This window comes from Falco biarmicus, chromosome 7 (assembly GCF_023638135.1).
Source record: "Falco biarmicus isolate bFalBia1 chromosome 7, bFalBia1.pri, whole genome shotgun sequence".
Lineage (NCBI taxonomy): Eukaryota > Metazoa > Chordata > Aves > Falconiformes > Falconidae > Falco > Falco biarmicus.
This window is the reverse complement of record NC_079294.1, coordinates 64,873,516-64,890,286: the sequence shown is the minus strand read 5'-3', so window position 1 is coordinate 64,890,286 and position 16,771 is coordinate 64,873,516. Positions and strand designations below refer to the sequence as shown.

Sequence of the window (16,771 nt, the reverse complement as noted above, 5' to 3'; positions counted from 1 at the left end):
CAGTATTGAGCCCATTGTTATTAATCCTAAATGAATTCAAGTTTGTCTACCATGAACAAAGATGCTTGCCATCTGATAATCCAAATTTGCTCAGGAAAAAAGAATGAGCAAATGTTAGAAGCAGCAGGTGAAATCATACCACAGTTATTAAGCCTTCTTTCAGGGGGAGCACAGGATAGATTAAATTGTTATGTTAGGCCATGTTGTGAGTCCACGTCAATTTTGTTTGAGATCTTATCTTAGCTCAGAACTGTTTCCTCCTAAATTAAACTAAATGCTGAAGACATGAGAAGCATATTGACCCAAAGATTCAAAACTTTGGACTCAGCAGCCTTCTGATCTTTTGTCCACAGAGTATCGAGTTGTAAAGCTGTGGAATATTAAATAATCATGATTATCTTCAACTTGCCTAAGTTCATTTGTCATGCTGAAACACTGGCACGGATTTTCCTTATTTTTTTTTTTCAGAACGAGCCATTGATTCTGCCTGCAAGATGGTTTCATTTGCCAGTGATCTTGCAGACCAAGGTCCTATACTAACCTTAAGTCTCATGCACTAACCATGGTCTCTAATTCTGTCTCTGGTGCTCTTAATCTCTCTTTTGCAAACATCACTGTCCAATAAAGCAACAAACAAAAATCTTACAATCAAAATGACCGACCTATGCTGGTACTTCGATCAGCTGTTATCAGGCGCAAGCAGTTCTTGAGATTCAGAAATGCAGTATAATTCACCTGGGATAAGAAATCAAATTTAAAAATGAGCTGAACAGACATTTTTAGGAATAAGTAAGTTTCTAAATAAACCAGGTTTTTAATTCCGCTTTTTCTATATTAGTACTGTAAATCAATAATGGTCTGCACTTGGAGAAACCAGATGAGTTTGAATTGTCATAATTAAATATCATCCTGTTTCTTGTAGCACAGCCAAACAAGGAATTTTACTCCTGCACAAGAATTTTCTCAAGTAGGGACAACTTACTAACTCATTACAGCAATGGTTTAAACTCCAAGTGGTTCCATCATTTTTTAGAAAACAAACCTTTACCAAAACGCATAGCACAATTCATCCCTGGTGTCAGAGCACTGAAGAGATGGAGTTACAGGAGAAATAATGTTGTTTAGATGCTTTTAAAAATACAAACATAATGATGATACATTAAATAATGTGATCTACTCAGCCGGACTTCTAATTATCTGCATGGAAACTGTGTGTTCATGGTAGACATTAACACTAAGCCATTAGTTTGAATGGGGAGAAAAACAAGGAGAGTGCAAAGCTGTGTATTAGCTTAAACAAGTAGGATGTCGTTGCAGCCTGAATTTGTTGATGACACCAGGCATTAAACAAGTAAATCTTCAGCCACTGAAGCAACAGTTCACTTACTTTCGGGAATGACATCCAGGAGGCAATGCAGTGGATTTACAGCAGTGGGTACCTATGGACTAATAATGGCCAATTAGCCCCAACCACAAAATAATGAGCCAAAATGGAGATTCATCTTTCCCCTGAAAAAAAGATGTTTTTATCTTGTTTTAATCTCATTTCAAATGTTCAAGAGTCTAGGTTTGATCTTATTGGCAGTGGGGAAGGATTTTTGTCTGTAAAGTACCAAGCTCATGGAATCATTTGGGCAATTTCTATTCTCACCTAGCAAAGACTATGGTACAAAAAGGCATCCAGCTCCCAAGCTGGAGGTTTCTGTGTGAGGTCAGGCCTTTCTGTGGGCTGTGGTTTGTTCCCAGTTGTACTAGGCATCAGTGACCTATAGTGGTTTTCCCTAAATCCCTGGACATTGCAGGTCCACACACACACACGGTGAGCTCATGTGTTGAAAACAGAAGTGTGTTGAGTAGCCATCGTAGTTCTTTGTCCCAGCTAAATTATTTGGCTCCCCTTCTGCAATATTTTCTTTTCATACATCCTAATTCTACCATTTTTTCCCCTAATAACAACATAAATGAGTACTCTATAGGTGTAATTATGATAGTAGGTCTTTTACTGCAAATACTAGAGGCCTGTAACCTGTAATTCACTTTTTCTGATACTCTTTGATTTTAACACTAGACACGTTATTTTAAAATGTTTAGGACCTGAAAGCTAAATTTATATAGTGATACATAATAGTAATGGAAACTAAGCTTCCTCCTTAGCTCAGGCTTTAGATCTATGTTGCATCTCTGCAAATTGGTGCCTTGTTCACCTATACATATTATACCTACCACTCCCATAATGGTTCCAGTATCAGAGTTAAATAGAAGGAAGCAAGACATGTCTCCACCTCTTTAATTTAAGGTAAGAATCAAGCTGTACTAGCATGAAATGTCTTCTGTTGCATTATTCCATGGCAAATTCAGGGGCAATAAGGGCATTTGCCTCTCCACAGTGAATCTGCCACCTCTCTTGTAACACCAGCTACCTTTCTTTCCAGGGATGAACCATCACGAGACCATGATTGGAAAGTGTGGGGACCAAGCACACAGAGCTATGGCTGATGCAGCTGGTTCCCTGACTGTCACTGGGTGGTGGTTCAGCCCTCACTCACTGCAAGCTACCAGAGGCTGGAGAAACATTGTGTGGACTGTTCCTGTCCTCTGCTCATCAGTGCTTTGAGTTATATGAAGCCCTGAGAACCAAGGCAACATGATGGTATGACCAGGTATTTTCTCCTCTCATGGCCTATACCAGAGGCACAGCACAAAGTTTCATCCTTTACTTCTGCAGGTAGGAGCTCAATCTAATTTACAGATTTAGTGTTAGTGATGAGCAAGACAATAATGCTAAAATAACTCATGTGAACCTTCGCCCTCTTTTAGAACTGACATTGTTCCATCATTTTCTCTCCATTTTCTGGATGAAGCAACCAGCATGAGGAGGGCATGCTGGTGCACATCCCGCTTAATAGCTGAAAAGAACAAACCAACAAACAGTTTTAATATGCTGCAGCTTATCAACATCCCAGTACAATAAAGGGTGAATGATATTTTCCATTGATTATTCATAGATGTACATGGATAGGCTGATAAACTGCCATTCAGTTCAGAGGCTGGACAGAAACAGATCACCAGCTAAAATACAATATTCCTAGTGGAAACCTTTATGGAATGTGTTCTTGTCCCAAACCCCTCCTGGAATAGGCACAGTAATGCTCCCTGAGACCTGGCAGCCCTTCTAAGTGAGCATATGGTCTGCTCAGCTCTTGTAGTACCAGTGCATGGTGAGCAAACACACAGCAATGTCAGAGTAAACAGGAGGCAGTTTAATAGCATGAAATTCCGTGGCTACTTCAAACCTCATCGGTACTTCAGATATGGATTCTCCTTCTCTGCTGGAGCATGCACCATTAGCAGGAGAGGCAGGAGAAAACTGAGACAATCTCTTTGGGAGCGGATGGTGTCTGTAGGCATCTGCCATAAAGCTGATGCTGCTGTGGAAGGGTCCTGGTGTGTCAGAAGTTGCATTTTCTGGTGATGCTACATTGACTTCTTCATTTTTCTGAGACGTCCCCTGATGCAATGTAACTTGTACAGTAATTGGAATAGAAAGAGGGACCCGAAAGTAAAAATCCCATTGTTAATCAAGGCTGGCAAAGGGCAGAACATTAGCTGCAGTAATTGTATTTCTGAGGGATTCAACAAAGCCAGGCTTGTCAACGCTAGCAAACAGATCTGGTCCTGCCTCTGTGCTTCTCGCACTGGCAGAACATTGCACTGAAATCACTGGAGTAGGGATCAAGCCAGGAATGAGCGGCTGAGTTGCAAAGCAAATTAATTCCTGCCAAAAAAGTTCAGCTATGCTCAGAAGTATGTAAAGTGTCTGATTTGAGAAGTGTCAAGTAGCATTTGTGACCAATTATCCAAGATGAAGGGGGCAGAGCTATGTTTACATGTACTAATCTTCAGCCAAAGTTTGAAAACTCCAATTCATGGACACGCATCAAATTTCCTTTCCAGGCTTGGCATTTGCCTGTACGCACGCACGCACATTGCTTGGGGATGACAGAAAAACATGATTACAACTTGCAAATAATACAAATAAAAAAAAAATAATGCAAGGGGAGCTGCCACGCAGCAGCAGCCTGGTAATTAAGCCTATATTGTGATATGAGAAAAAAAATCATGGACCACTGTGAGTAAAATAGCTTTATCAGCCGAGCTGAAATATGATGTGTGGTGTGTCTGTATTGTTATTTTTCCACAACCTGTGAAGCCCTGAGAAATGATCTACACAAAAGAATAAGAGGTAAAAGCTGCCTCTGCCATCTTCTGTTTAATTAACATAGGTATATCAATTTAATGCAATTAATCAAGATAGTAGGGATTAAACAGTAACTCACAGTTGACAACAACAATGACCTTATCATTGCTATGGCATAGCAGGGCTACAAAATGGTAGTGGTGACTGGAAACACTATGAGTAAGAATGAGCTGGCTGGAGTTTTGGGTGGCTTTCAGAGCTTTATGCAGATCTATTGCAATTAGGGGCAGCTGATTTTTCATGTGGCTAAGTGTTTATCTGCCCCTGCCTTTCCCTTTCCCCTCTTGGACCTTCCAGGGTAACTCCCAGAGTGGCAACAACTTTTAAAGTGATTCCTCTTTCTTCTAACAGGTTCCTGATGCTGAAGGTCTGACCTTAAAACAAGCAGTGCATAGGGCAAGAATGGGTACAGCGGTGCGCTTCTGGCCTTCAACCCTTCCAAATACAGCTATTTTAGTAACCAGAACAGTATATTCATGATGGGTGAGGGAACAGAGCCTTCCAGTGACGGAGTTCTCAGCACATTAACTCTGTCAGTGCTGGATGCTGTGGCCCTATGCAGGTTGCCTGTGTCTATTTAAGACCCTAAGTGCAGATTTGCCGAAGTCTGCAGCTTTCTGTAACTTCACGGCCATGCTTCAGTGCCTGCTGCACCTAAAACCCAAACCATTCTTCCTGGGGATTTCCAAGTAGATCTGGGATGTACTGCAATCACATGCCACTGTGAGTAGATCAGATTTGGATTTCTTGTCCGCAGGAGAGGCACAGCCTGGTTTGCTACAATGCAACTGTCCTCATTAATGTTCTTCAAACCTTGATGTACTGGGACCGCCATTGTTGGGTAAGAAAATGGCTGAATTTTCTGGGCTCATTCTTTTGGCTTCAGAATGTTAAATTGGGTGATAATGAGTAGTAACTGTGTCCCTTTTTATGGTGTAGTTGACACTTGCCTTCTAGTAAACAGACACAGAGATGACCCTCCTCATTTCGCACAGGTCACCAAACAGCCCCTAGGATGGTAAGGGTTATTGGCCATTTACCAAACTCTGTTTGACTTGGGTTCATGGCTGAGAGATGAAAGGCACTATATTGCATTACCAGTCCCTGGGGCCAGCTGGTCTCCCTAAAGAAGCATTTCATTTAGCAAGGCGACTGCTGGCCTGTGTGAATCGGAGAGTTAAGAAAAAGAGGATGCAGTTTCAATTGCAAATGCTTCCTTAGGGCAGATGTCTTAAAGCCACACAGAAACTCACTTGCTTCTGTGTCGCAATAGTTGCTCCAGGACACTTAATGGCTAGTAGATTTTCCCTATAATTAATCTCTCCTTCTTCCCACCAAAGCATTCATTAAGTTACTCGTGGTGTTTCTGCTTCTGCCCTGTTCTGTTTTGCTCCATCGTCCTGGGGGAGATGCCCCACACCTGGGGCAAACCCGGTGCAGCTGGTATGAACTGTCACATTTTTTAAGAGCTGCTGAGTCTAGGCAGCACGTGCCTTCCTCATCTCCCAGATGAAACAAGGAGCCCTGGTATCACACTTAGAGCTGTGTGAAGCACCCTCCTGAACTTCCCGACTTTTTCAATGTCCTAGACCTGAGATGCTGACTGTTTTTCTTGGCTATAGTTGGGTGGTCCTTACTATTGAGCTAGTCCAAGGGTTGCCTTTTTACAGGTGATGGAACCAGTGCTTAATGCTGCAATGGTTACAGGAAGGAGAACGTCTGCTGCTCAGACAGACCAAGAATTCAACCTGGGCCCATCCTGAATTTCTTACAATCACAAAAGCCACTATTGTTCCAAATTCATTAGCACTGGTCAAAATCCTCCGTCACTTTTCTCCCTCGCTGTTTGTGATGTGGATCACATGATGTTCAGAAGTTGCATTTGTTGTTTGATTGTTTTACATAATGGTTGTAATAGTGCAGCTGCTGAGTCAGCAGTTCTTCCTTTGTTTGTTTGTTTGTTTATTTAATACTCTATTGCCAGCAAGTTGTTGTTACCCAGTTCCTGCTGACAACCAGGGAACAGGCACAAGTCAGCTCAGAAAATGAACGACTAGAAGGTAAGTGAAAAGAATAGTAAATGCAGGCCATTCATGTGACAGGATCCGATTCATTTTTATGCCAGGGAGATTTTTTAAATGGGACTTCTCCCAGTGGAGAGCTCACAGTGCTCAAGGCCTGCTTCACTATAAAGACAATACATAATTATTCAGAGCTTATTATTATTTTTTATCACTCATTTTCCAGTCACACAGAGCGAGGGCACAGATGAGATCGGGACCTAGTTTATTGCCATGCACTGTACAGATTGTACAGTAAGCTGTACTGTAAGAGCCCTATAAAAGGTGTTAACTGTCTGCTTTATGGAGGCAGGCAAATGCACCCAGGCTGAAGGTTGAAGCGACAGGTCTAAGGTGACAGAACTCAGCAGCAGCAAAAATGGGGACTCGGCCTGAGACCCTCTACCCCGGGATCCTGCTACTTAGACATCTTTTCATGTTTATTTTGAATCACTGAAACAATGAATTGAATAAGTGCCATGTCCTTTGAAGCACTATTTATTGTATTTATAGAAAACAGATTATCTGTTCTCTCAGGCTAGTGGAAATTATTAAGAGTGATAAACTCATCAGGAAAAAATGTAGGTTGGGTGTGACGGAGAAACTTGTGTTTTATTCCACAGTGCTGTCTTAATCTCTGGTTTTGGTATGACAGACTATGTGGTCTCAGTGATACTGCACCATCCTGTTCCCTGCTTTCAGGCTGGGGTCACAAGCTGGGTTTGGAAGAAGCAACTTCCATGCAGAGATATGACTGGAATATGAATACTATTCCAGGGTAAGTGAATTATTTGTTTAATTTGGGTTTTACACAATGTATAAAGTCCATACAAGGTCTGTTGTTTATCCTAGCCTGGTTGTGAAACTGTATGTGACCACTACTTGTTCAATCCAATAAAGCATACCTGTGTACCACAGCAACACCTGCTTTATTTATATATTAAAATAATTTAACCAGGTCAGCACTTTGGGATTTAGCATTTCATTCATAAAGGATTGTATAACACACACCAGTTGTACTGCTATCTCTCTACTTTCTGATGAACTGGGTGATTTTCTTAAGCCTATTTATATTTTCATTTATTGTAACATTTTTTTACATTCTTATTTGAATAAGTGAGACAAAAATAATAAGAGCTAAAAAATAGCTCTCAAAGACTGAACAGATAATCATTATAATTTTCTCTTTAGTACTTGCAAGGCTTGGGTTATCTTATGCAACCTTTCTGTGTTAACTACTCTTTGTTAGTTCTGCTCAGACACAGAAGGTAGTGAAAATGGATAATGTGTGTTATAGGTTTCTTTACAGATGAAACCAATGAACTGTCCTGAAGTCTAGTAACCACTCAATACCAGCAATTTATACGACCCTCTGTGCTACTACTGTTGCTTTGAACCAATTTGTTTAGTCATTTGGACTAATTATTCAGACTCATTCCTTCCTGCTGCAACAGCAGTGATACAGCAAGGTGTGTTTTAAACCATGCATTCATTGACATCCTGGCTTTCATGAGGGGTTATTCTTGTCTCGGAGATGAATCATTAAAATGCCCATCTACAGATTCCAGGTGAGTTACTCAGATTTGGATGCTTCCAAGTAATACACAGAAAGGTGCTGAGAAAATGATGACTCTCTGCCTAGTAAAAAAAAAAAAAAAAAGCTCAGAAAAGTAGATCGGAGCAAATTACAGGTACTAGTGCTTAAAATCTTTCTAAGGACACCTGGGGCCAAAGGGCTTCTGCCTTCAAAAATGTGTGGCCAACAGGGATGCACAGTACTTGCTTTACTGACTGACCCATCAGCTGCTCTCTGTTCCCCAGAAACAGTTCAGGAAATGACTGAAAGTATCTGAAGACATAAAAAGGATAATTAAGTTTCATTGTGGGAATAAGAGGGTAATCTGTCCAGACAAATCTAGGACCTAGTATTGAAAACTGTAGTATCTGAATATAAAAAATGAGTAATTTTGAATAAAGATGTCTATCAGGACTGTAAATTCAGAGAGTAAAAAAGTAGCTTTGCTTAATAGACCATCTCTCTCTCCATCTTCCTCTAACTCATTTTCTTGTTCTTTTTCTTCCTTTTGTGTTATTGCAAAAAAACGCATGTAAAATCTGATACTGAGAATGCTTTTAGCTTCATTTCAATCTTCTTTTCTCAAAATGTTTTGTTCCACTGTGAAGATTCCCCCTACAAGATAACCTTAGCCGTGACCGCTCTAGGCTGGCGGGGCCACTTATTTGCAGAGAGAACAGCTATATTTTGAAGGAGTCTCTGAGGCAGCCAGGTCCCCACTCTTCGGCGGCTCTTAAAAATGTTTTTGAGCTGGCATGAGAAATCACCTGGGACTCAGAGCAGATCACAAGGTGCTTAGGACAGTATTTTCTCTGCACCTTTTTTTTGCTGAGCAGAATTGCTGCACTATAAACAAATGTGAGTTTTGCCTCATTCTTAGATACTGTGAGTTATGGAAGCCCACTCTAGATGTAATGAATGTATAGATCATTTTGACCAGATCATAATCTATTAGTAAATAATGTTCCCTGAAAATGTGTAGGTGAAATAAAGAACTTCTTGCTACTATTGCTGTATTTGTATCAAGGATTACTGATGATGCCAACATGATCCCAAAGCTTTGTGCTACTGATGTTTAAATACAATGCAGAACTAACTACAGGGTTTGGTTAGCAAATTCCTTCCTGGATTAGGATATTTGGGATAAATGCAGGAAACACAACCTGAAACTGTACAAGGCTTACCTGTCTTCAGACTTTATCACACACCCCGCACTTCAGTTGGCTGACATGCTCACTAACATTTATAAAACTTTTCCATTAGGCTCCCCTGATTTTGGTAGTGATATTAATAAAGTAAATCACACAGGAATTTTCAGAATGAGCATGACCGATACAGCAAACCTTTTTAACACCTATGACTTCTTCACTGTCTGTGGAGGAAGCCCAAGGATACCAGGTTGCCTAAGACCCGTGGCCAATTGTCAGCACAGTCTCCAGGCCATGGGAAGGTTAGGTTTAAAGAAGATGGCACTTAAGGGACATCTGTGTGACACACACTACAGTGTCCAGAGATTGGTGTCTATGTATTTTGCTCTAAATCTAGTGAGGAAGTCACTAGGAAAAAAAGAGAAAGAAGCACGGGGGAATAAAAGTACTTTTGAAAGAGAAGAAATCTACATTTCAATGAAAATCCTTTCAAGGCATTTCAAATAAGAGTCTGAGAGAAATAATTACAAAGTTTGGAGAGAAAGAACGTTAGCTTTGATATCTTTTTCTTCTATGAAGCAATTAAAATAAGCAATTTTTCAAATACTAAGCAGAAAATTACTAATGGCTGAACCCAAAAGCTTTCATTTCCTTCTTGGGGCCTTTATTCTTCTAAAAAAAGACAAAAAAAATGTGAAGGTGGTTTTCCAGATAGATTAATGCATAAAGCAGTCGCTAGTTGGATGTCATAAAAACTACAGCAGCATAGAATAGCTGAGATTAAGAGCTAGATTTAAATCATGCAACAGTCCAGTTAATATCAATGTCTAATTAAGAAATGCATAAGAAGTCTGTAATGTTGATTTGATGGAGAAAAACTCTAATAGGGTTTCTTTTGGAATTTTCCATTTCAATTGCTGTGTAGACTTTTAATGGATGTCCTATCCAGTCTTTGGTATTAGCAGGAATCATCCTCAAATTAAAACCAAGGCCTAAAATGGAACACAGGTAGACAAATTAGCTCGTCTGCGAAGCAGTCTGGGTAGAATGACAATGTGAGTTCAAGCCGAAATTTTAGTACAAATAAAAGAGAACAAATGTCTCCAATCTGGTGTGGAAACCCTATCTGCTTATCATTTTAAACAATGGTAAACCCTGTAATTTTAAACAATGTAATGTTAACCCATTTCCCCACCTCCCTAAGCCTGCTGAAATCCCTGACAATTCATACTTAGAAATCTAGACCACTAAGCATTATTAATTAGTCTTTTTAAATAGCAAGGCTTTCTGTAGTTATGTATATCAGTAGTATGTAGAGGTGGGCTCTTTGCTTGCGATGGGATTTAGAGCACACAGTTCCCCATCACTATCAATGAACGCCATTAATCTCTCGCTCCTCTCTGGGCAACTAAAGCTCTTAAACATTTTGAGCAAAACTAAATGCGCAGCATCCGCTGTGTCACACAGATCATCCAGGACATTTGGTCTCTAGATAGGAAAGGGGAACCGGTTTTATGCTGCATGTTACTAATGCCCTGAAGTTGTTAAACTAGGAGCAGTGTAACAGTTAGTACGCACAAATCCACATTGCAAAGAGAGAGAAAGCATAGCACTGGATTAAAGCAGCAGTGTATTTGTTATCACCACTTTGTTGTTGACCCAACAAATCCGGAGGGAATTACCTTAAGAATCCAGGAAGACAGCAAACTCAGAATAACCCCTCTGACCCAGGCAGCAAGCACACTGGGGAGTAATTTTAAAGTTCATTAGAAGACATTAAAATACAATACATTGGCCATGGTAAAGTGAGGCATATGATTCCATCTGTCTACATATTTCTTTCCAGTACTAAATCCATCTAAAGACCTTTCAGAATTATATCATTGTCTTGTCACTTCACTTAGCAAACAGAGAGTGGAAAAGGTAAAAATCAGACTAACAGTGAAAGTTCAGCACTTCCAAATCACCACCATTGCCTGAAATGTCACAGTCCAAATTCATGCCTGACACTACTCCATTGATCAATGAGGCACAAATATGTCATATTAAACAGTGGTACCATGGCCCTGGGGGGTGCCCCAAGGTTTTTTCTCCTTGAAAGAGATGGGAACAAGGATGCTCTCAGTAAGGCATTTGCCTCCTGAATGATACAGAAGGTCTAATGTGAGGACATTCAGGTCATCACAAGAGTCTGATTTTTTTTACCCCTCTATCTTGACTGTGTGGCTGGGCAGGTACCACGGGTAAAGATGCTTCTAAATCATGTGTTCAAATGGAGCACTGCTCTAGCATGGTGCTTTGTCTGCAAGCTGTGTTGGCTTTTGCAACACTTAAAAAAAAAAAGAGAGTATGAAGCAGGTTGTCTTTAGCAAAAACATGCAACAGACAAAAAAAGACAAACTTGTCCAACACATTTGAGAACGGCAAATTCTGTTACAGTTTTGCTAAATGAGAGGAAAATTTCTCCTTTCCTCCATAAACCCATCCTTTTAGACATTACTGCAGTCATGACCTCACTGCAGTTCCTGGCTTCTTTCTGAAAAGATTAACATGAACTAATACACCAGTGATCTCATCACAGTGTAAAGGACATCTTACACAGGGAGGGGGGGGAATCAGAACTTCAGTGCTTCGTTTGCATCACGAGCAGAAAAAGCACTATAACTTCATCGTGGTGAAATACAAAAGGTACAATTCCAGACAGTCATTTTTCATCTTCTTATAAACTCTTTGGATTTGTCCTACCTGATCCTGCCTGTCACACCTGTCATCTTTTTAGCTGTCTCCACATCTGTTTTCTTTCCTCTTTTCTTGCCTTTATCTATACCTTCCTACATGTTTTAATGTACCTGATTTGAGTCACATACACTACTATTCTCAACTACATCCAAAACACATTTTGCAGAGTATATACAATCATGTTACACAAAAGTATTCACACATACCTCATCTATAGCTTATGTTATTCTGGATAAGAAAATCTTTCCTACTTTCCAGTATTCAAGATGTGGTCTCACCATTGCTGAGTACAGGGGGATGATCACTGCCCTGGTCCTGCTGGCCACAATATTTTGGATACAAGCGAGGATGCCATTGGCCTCCTTGGCCACCTGGGCACACTGCTGGCTCATGTTCAACTGGCCATCAGCCAGCATCCCCAGGTCTTTTCCCACTGGGCAGTTCCCAGCAGCTCCACCCCAGACTGCAGCGCTGTGTGGGGCTGGTGTGACCCACAGGCAGGACCCAGCACTGAGCCTGGTTGAACCTCACACAACTGGCCTCAGCCTGTGGGTCCAGCCTGCCCAGACCCCTCTGCAGAGCCTCCTGCCCCCCAGCAGATCAACACTCCCACCCAACTTGGTGCCATCTGCAACGTACTGAGGGTGCACTCCATCCCCTCATCCAGATCGTTGATAAAGATATGAACCAGAGCCAGCCCCAGCGCTGAGCCCTGGGGACACTCCGTGTGCCCGGCACCAGCGGGATGTGACTCCATCCCCACCGCTCTCTGGGCTCGGCCGGCCGGCCAGCCTTTAACCCTGGGCAGAGCACCCCTGGCCCGGCCACAAGCAGCCTGTGTCTGCAGGAGATGCTGTGGGAGACGGTGTCAAAGGCTTTACTAAAATCTGGTAGAAAACATCTACAACCTTTCCCTCAGCCACTAAGTGGGTCACCTTGTCACAGAAGGAGATCAGGTCAGTCAAGCAAGACCTGCCTTTCATAACCCCATGCTGGCTGAGCTCGATCCTCCAGTTGTCCTGCATGTGCCCAACCCCAAATACTCTGCAGATGATAGATCTGCTTCAGTGAATCCATCAGTGATGAATATTAGATGAAAATACACACTGCAGCATCAGAAGTCCAAAAGGCCAAAGGAGCAGTGCAGAGCATGTTACCAACAAGAAAATAGTGGGTGAAAAGCTGTTGTAATTCCTGGCCCCAGGAGCCTGTCTGAAAGTGCAGACCTCCCAAGGCACAGGGGAGATTGAAAACTTGGGATGCTCAGCAAGGTCTCATTCTCCCTGAGATGTTCCAGGCCAGCTCAGTCCAGACCAAAGGAGCTGGGCAAGGTCCTCGGCTCTGCTCCAGGTTCATTGCTCTATTGATGGTGAAGAGGTATTTGTAGTAGATCAGGACCTTGAAAAAAGACTGGCCTACCAGCTGAAGCTGTACATACTAAACCATATATTCCCCAACTACAGATAAAACAAATGGCCAGTTTTAGCCTAATCATCACTTCTGCCAAAGGAAAGAGAAACTCTTTGAGGTAAGTTCCCTTGGATATAATTCTTTCTTTCCAGGTTAAAGAAGGGCTGCAGCTAATACACATCTTGAGTCGTAATGTGGATTTGCACCTTTCCTGTTAAATATAGCTGGTTCGTGTCCAAAGCATCACTTCTATTCCTAATGCTCACTTATATCGTTACAACTTCTACATTAGTTGCAGGTGTGAAATGCCAACTGATCCGCACTTCTCTTGCTGTCAGCAGGAGAGTAATGTATGTCAAAGGCCTGATTCTCAGAGGTGAGGTCACCAGGATCTCCATTTGCACATCTGCTTTGCTAAACACAAAACTCTGGAGATTTGCAAAGCTCCAATACACACAAAATGGGATGAGTTCACTGGGGGCCATACATAAGAAACTGTTTGTGCTTCTTATTTAGTAGGCAGGTCAGAATTTTCCCTCTGTACAAAATATTTGCTGTTTTACAACAGGCAGGCAGCATTTTGCTAGTCTTCATAAGTGGATACTTGTATATTTTATATTAATAAGGAAAAAGGCTAGACTACTCCATGTTACATGATACAAGAGAAGTCAGGTTACCAACAGGTTAAAAAAAGAGCCCAATACATTAAGCAGCTTCAGAAAGATGCTAATATTCAGTGTGTGTCCCTGCTTGGACAGGTATTGAGACCATGAGACTGCTTGATCAGAGCTCCTGGAGGGACGCTGCTGCTGGAGCCTGCCTTACACAGAGGCATCCAGATTTAGTTTTGAGGGCTCCAAGTGTTCAAATATTTCTACTTCCTGCTCTTAGTGGAATTTTTTTCATACCTCTGAAAAAGTCTTCTGATTGTAATGTGTTTGCACTTGATGCCTAGATAATGGTTCCTGCTCAGGGACATCTAAAACAAAATATTTTCTGCCTTCCATGTTTTACATGAGATCAAAGATTAACATATATATATATATATATATATATATATATATATATATATACCCCCCCCCCAATACTTGATTTCTGCTAATCTATAATAGCCTTTGGTATCTGCAATAAAAATTCCCATGAATAAACTATACAGACTCTTTTTGTCTTTATGTATGGTAAATATTTGGTCCTTTAATGTCATCTGGTTATGACATCATGATTCTGCTTATTCTGGACTTATAGGACATTTTAAACACATGCATCCAATCATCATTCACCACTGTGCACTGTAGTTTTCCTACCTCAGCTGACTATTTCTAAAGTTTTTTTGGATAGTGGAACCAAAACTGATCTTAATATCCAAAATTTAGTCATCAGCTGTATGTTTTGTTACATGGAATTTAGACCTACCATCCACATAGTGACTCAATTTGAATTAAACCCAAGCGATTTCAAGACCCCATAGCCTACTGGGGAAAGCCATTAACAGAACACATGGGTCAGAATGTTTCGTGAACATCTGAGATCCCAGCCCTGAGACTATGCTGCTCAAAATGAACATCTCCTTAAGGAAGCTAAAAATAATTTCCACAAGGATCAGAAAAGATGCACTTCTAATACTGAAGAAGAGAAGCACTTGCTTTTTTTTAAAAAAAGTTTGATTCTGGAAAAAACTCATTATGTTTGTATGTTAAAAGAACTGTGCTGTAGAAGACAGGGTGGCTAATATGGCTCTTCATGGAAGTGGCTATTGAATTGAGGCGTCTTTTTTTCCGCTGAAATTTACACCAGAAATTCAGAGCAGAAGTTTGTCATGTTTCATCAGAATGACTTCATTACTTTCCTGAGTAATAAGAATTACATTTCTTTCCCTGGGCTGTAGAATATAGACATAATAAACCCATGAAAAGAAATGGGGAAAGAGATACTGATTTCCTTGGAATGAAATACAGAAAAAATGGTCTTGAAAAACAATTGACTATAATATGCCCTGGATTTTTAAAGAAAGTTTAAGGAAACATTTTCCCAGTACATGCCTATTAGTTTTATTTCCATTTTTGCCACATATAATTATGAGAAACTTACAGACAACTCATAAGATGTTTAGTTTCTGTTGAGAATTGCCTTTTCCAAGATAATTCTGTATGTTATTACTTTAGCCCACTGGGTATCATGCAGGCAAGGTGTAAGATTATGCACATGAATATTTCTGTCTACCACTTACGTGTGCTGAGACAATATCAGCTTATTCCTTCTCCTGTCATTGGTCCTTGTTCCACAGAGGATATTCTTAATTACCAGCAAGACAATTTGGTAATATCATGTAAAGTGTTGCAGCATCATTTCTGTGATGATTTACACCTGCTAAGGATCTGATCACTGCATTTTAAACTATATTTTAAGTTCAGAAGACAGAGATTTTTTTTTTTACAGGACACTTGCTATTTTGAATAGAAATACTCTCCTCTGCTTAATTTATTGGCACAGTTCTTCTAAGTGATACAGAGCTTTTCAACATGAAGACACCATTTTTGTACATTTGTACTGCTCTGAAAAATTTAGAGCATACTTCTGTACTGGATTAAATCAACTCAAGTCTAAACACCTAAACACTGTTTTCGACAACTAGGCATGAATGACATACATTTACAGGGATTCTAAAGAATACAAAACTAAAAATATCTCAATTACGGAACAAATTCACTGTATTCCTTCCTCCACTTTGTGATTATAGTCATTTATATATATATATATATATATATATATACACACACACATGTTTAACCCTTGCAGGTTTATGCCTGAGTCTGCTGGAAATGCTGGAAATGATTCCGTTGACCCCAACAAACTCTGCTTTACATCAGAGTTTTGCTGGTGATGTCCCACTAATGAAATAGGGAATTTTATAAACACATCAGGGAGGGTAAGTGCCCAATAAAGAGATGTCAGAGATCTAGAAATTACAGTCTACTTGTAACAGAAATAAAACAAGGAATGCCTACTAATGAGTCATGAATGAATTTCTGTATAATTGCTTCCACATTTGGGGCAACCTTTTCCTAAATTATCTACAGTAACCTTGCAATTCATGGGACTTTGATAGTGGTTATGATCAGAACAACACACATAATATATGATGAAGATTAGTTTGGGAAGGATTTTTTGCTCCTCAAGTTACTTTTCTGAGGATTTATTTCACTCTCCAGCTACTTTCTTATCCTCCTGATTTTCAGTTTCTAATATGAAAACAGGAGTTCTTATCAATTTAGGAGAGAAAAAAAAAAAAAAATTCAGACAGAACTGTAAAGCACTGTCTATTTTAAAGTTCCTCTCAGATAATAAGAATCTGTTTAGTACCGAACTTCCCTCATGAACTCAGTTTTCCATAGTGCATTCAGTGTTGTAATAAAGCAAATCAAATACAATTTTAATAACTCCTTCCATTAAAATGATCTATTAATGTTTTAAGACTCCAACACTTACGAGCATGATTCTAATTGCATGATTTTGCCGCGGGCAGGTTTTATAGATCTGCCTGATCTTCAGATATTTGCACTGTTTGGATTATTTTAAATAA

At 40.3% G+C, this 16,771-nt stretch overlaps 1 long non-coding RNA gene across 6 annotated transcripts in view; it reads left to right on the top strand.

The window, feature by feature from the left end:
* Positions 1 to 14,217, top strand: part of LOC130152119 (uncharacterized) — a 34,752-nt gene extending 20,535 nt beyond the window's left edge. For 4 of the 6 annotated variants that reach the window (XR_008822883.1, XR_008822884.1, XR_008822882.1 and 1 more), the window contains one exon: positions 469 to 14,217. This is a non-coding gene — a long non-coding RNA (uncharacterized LOC130152119). The remainder of the gene's footprint in view (positions 1 to 468) is intronic. The other 2 variants (XR_008822881.1, XR_008822885.1) reach the window with 2 other exon arrangements.
* Positions 14,218 to 16,771: the final 2,554 nt, after the last annotated feature.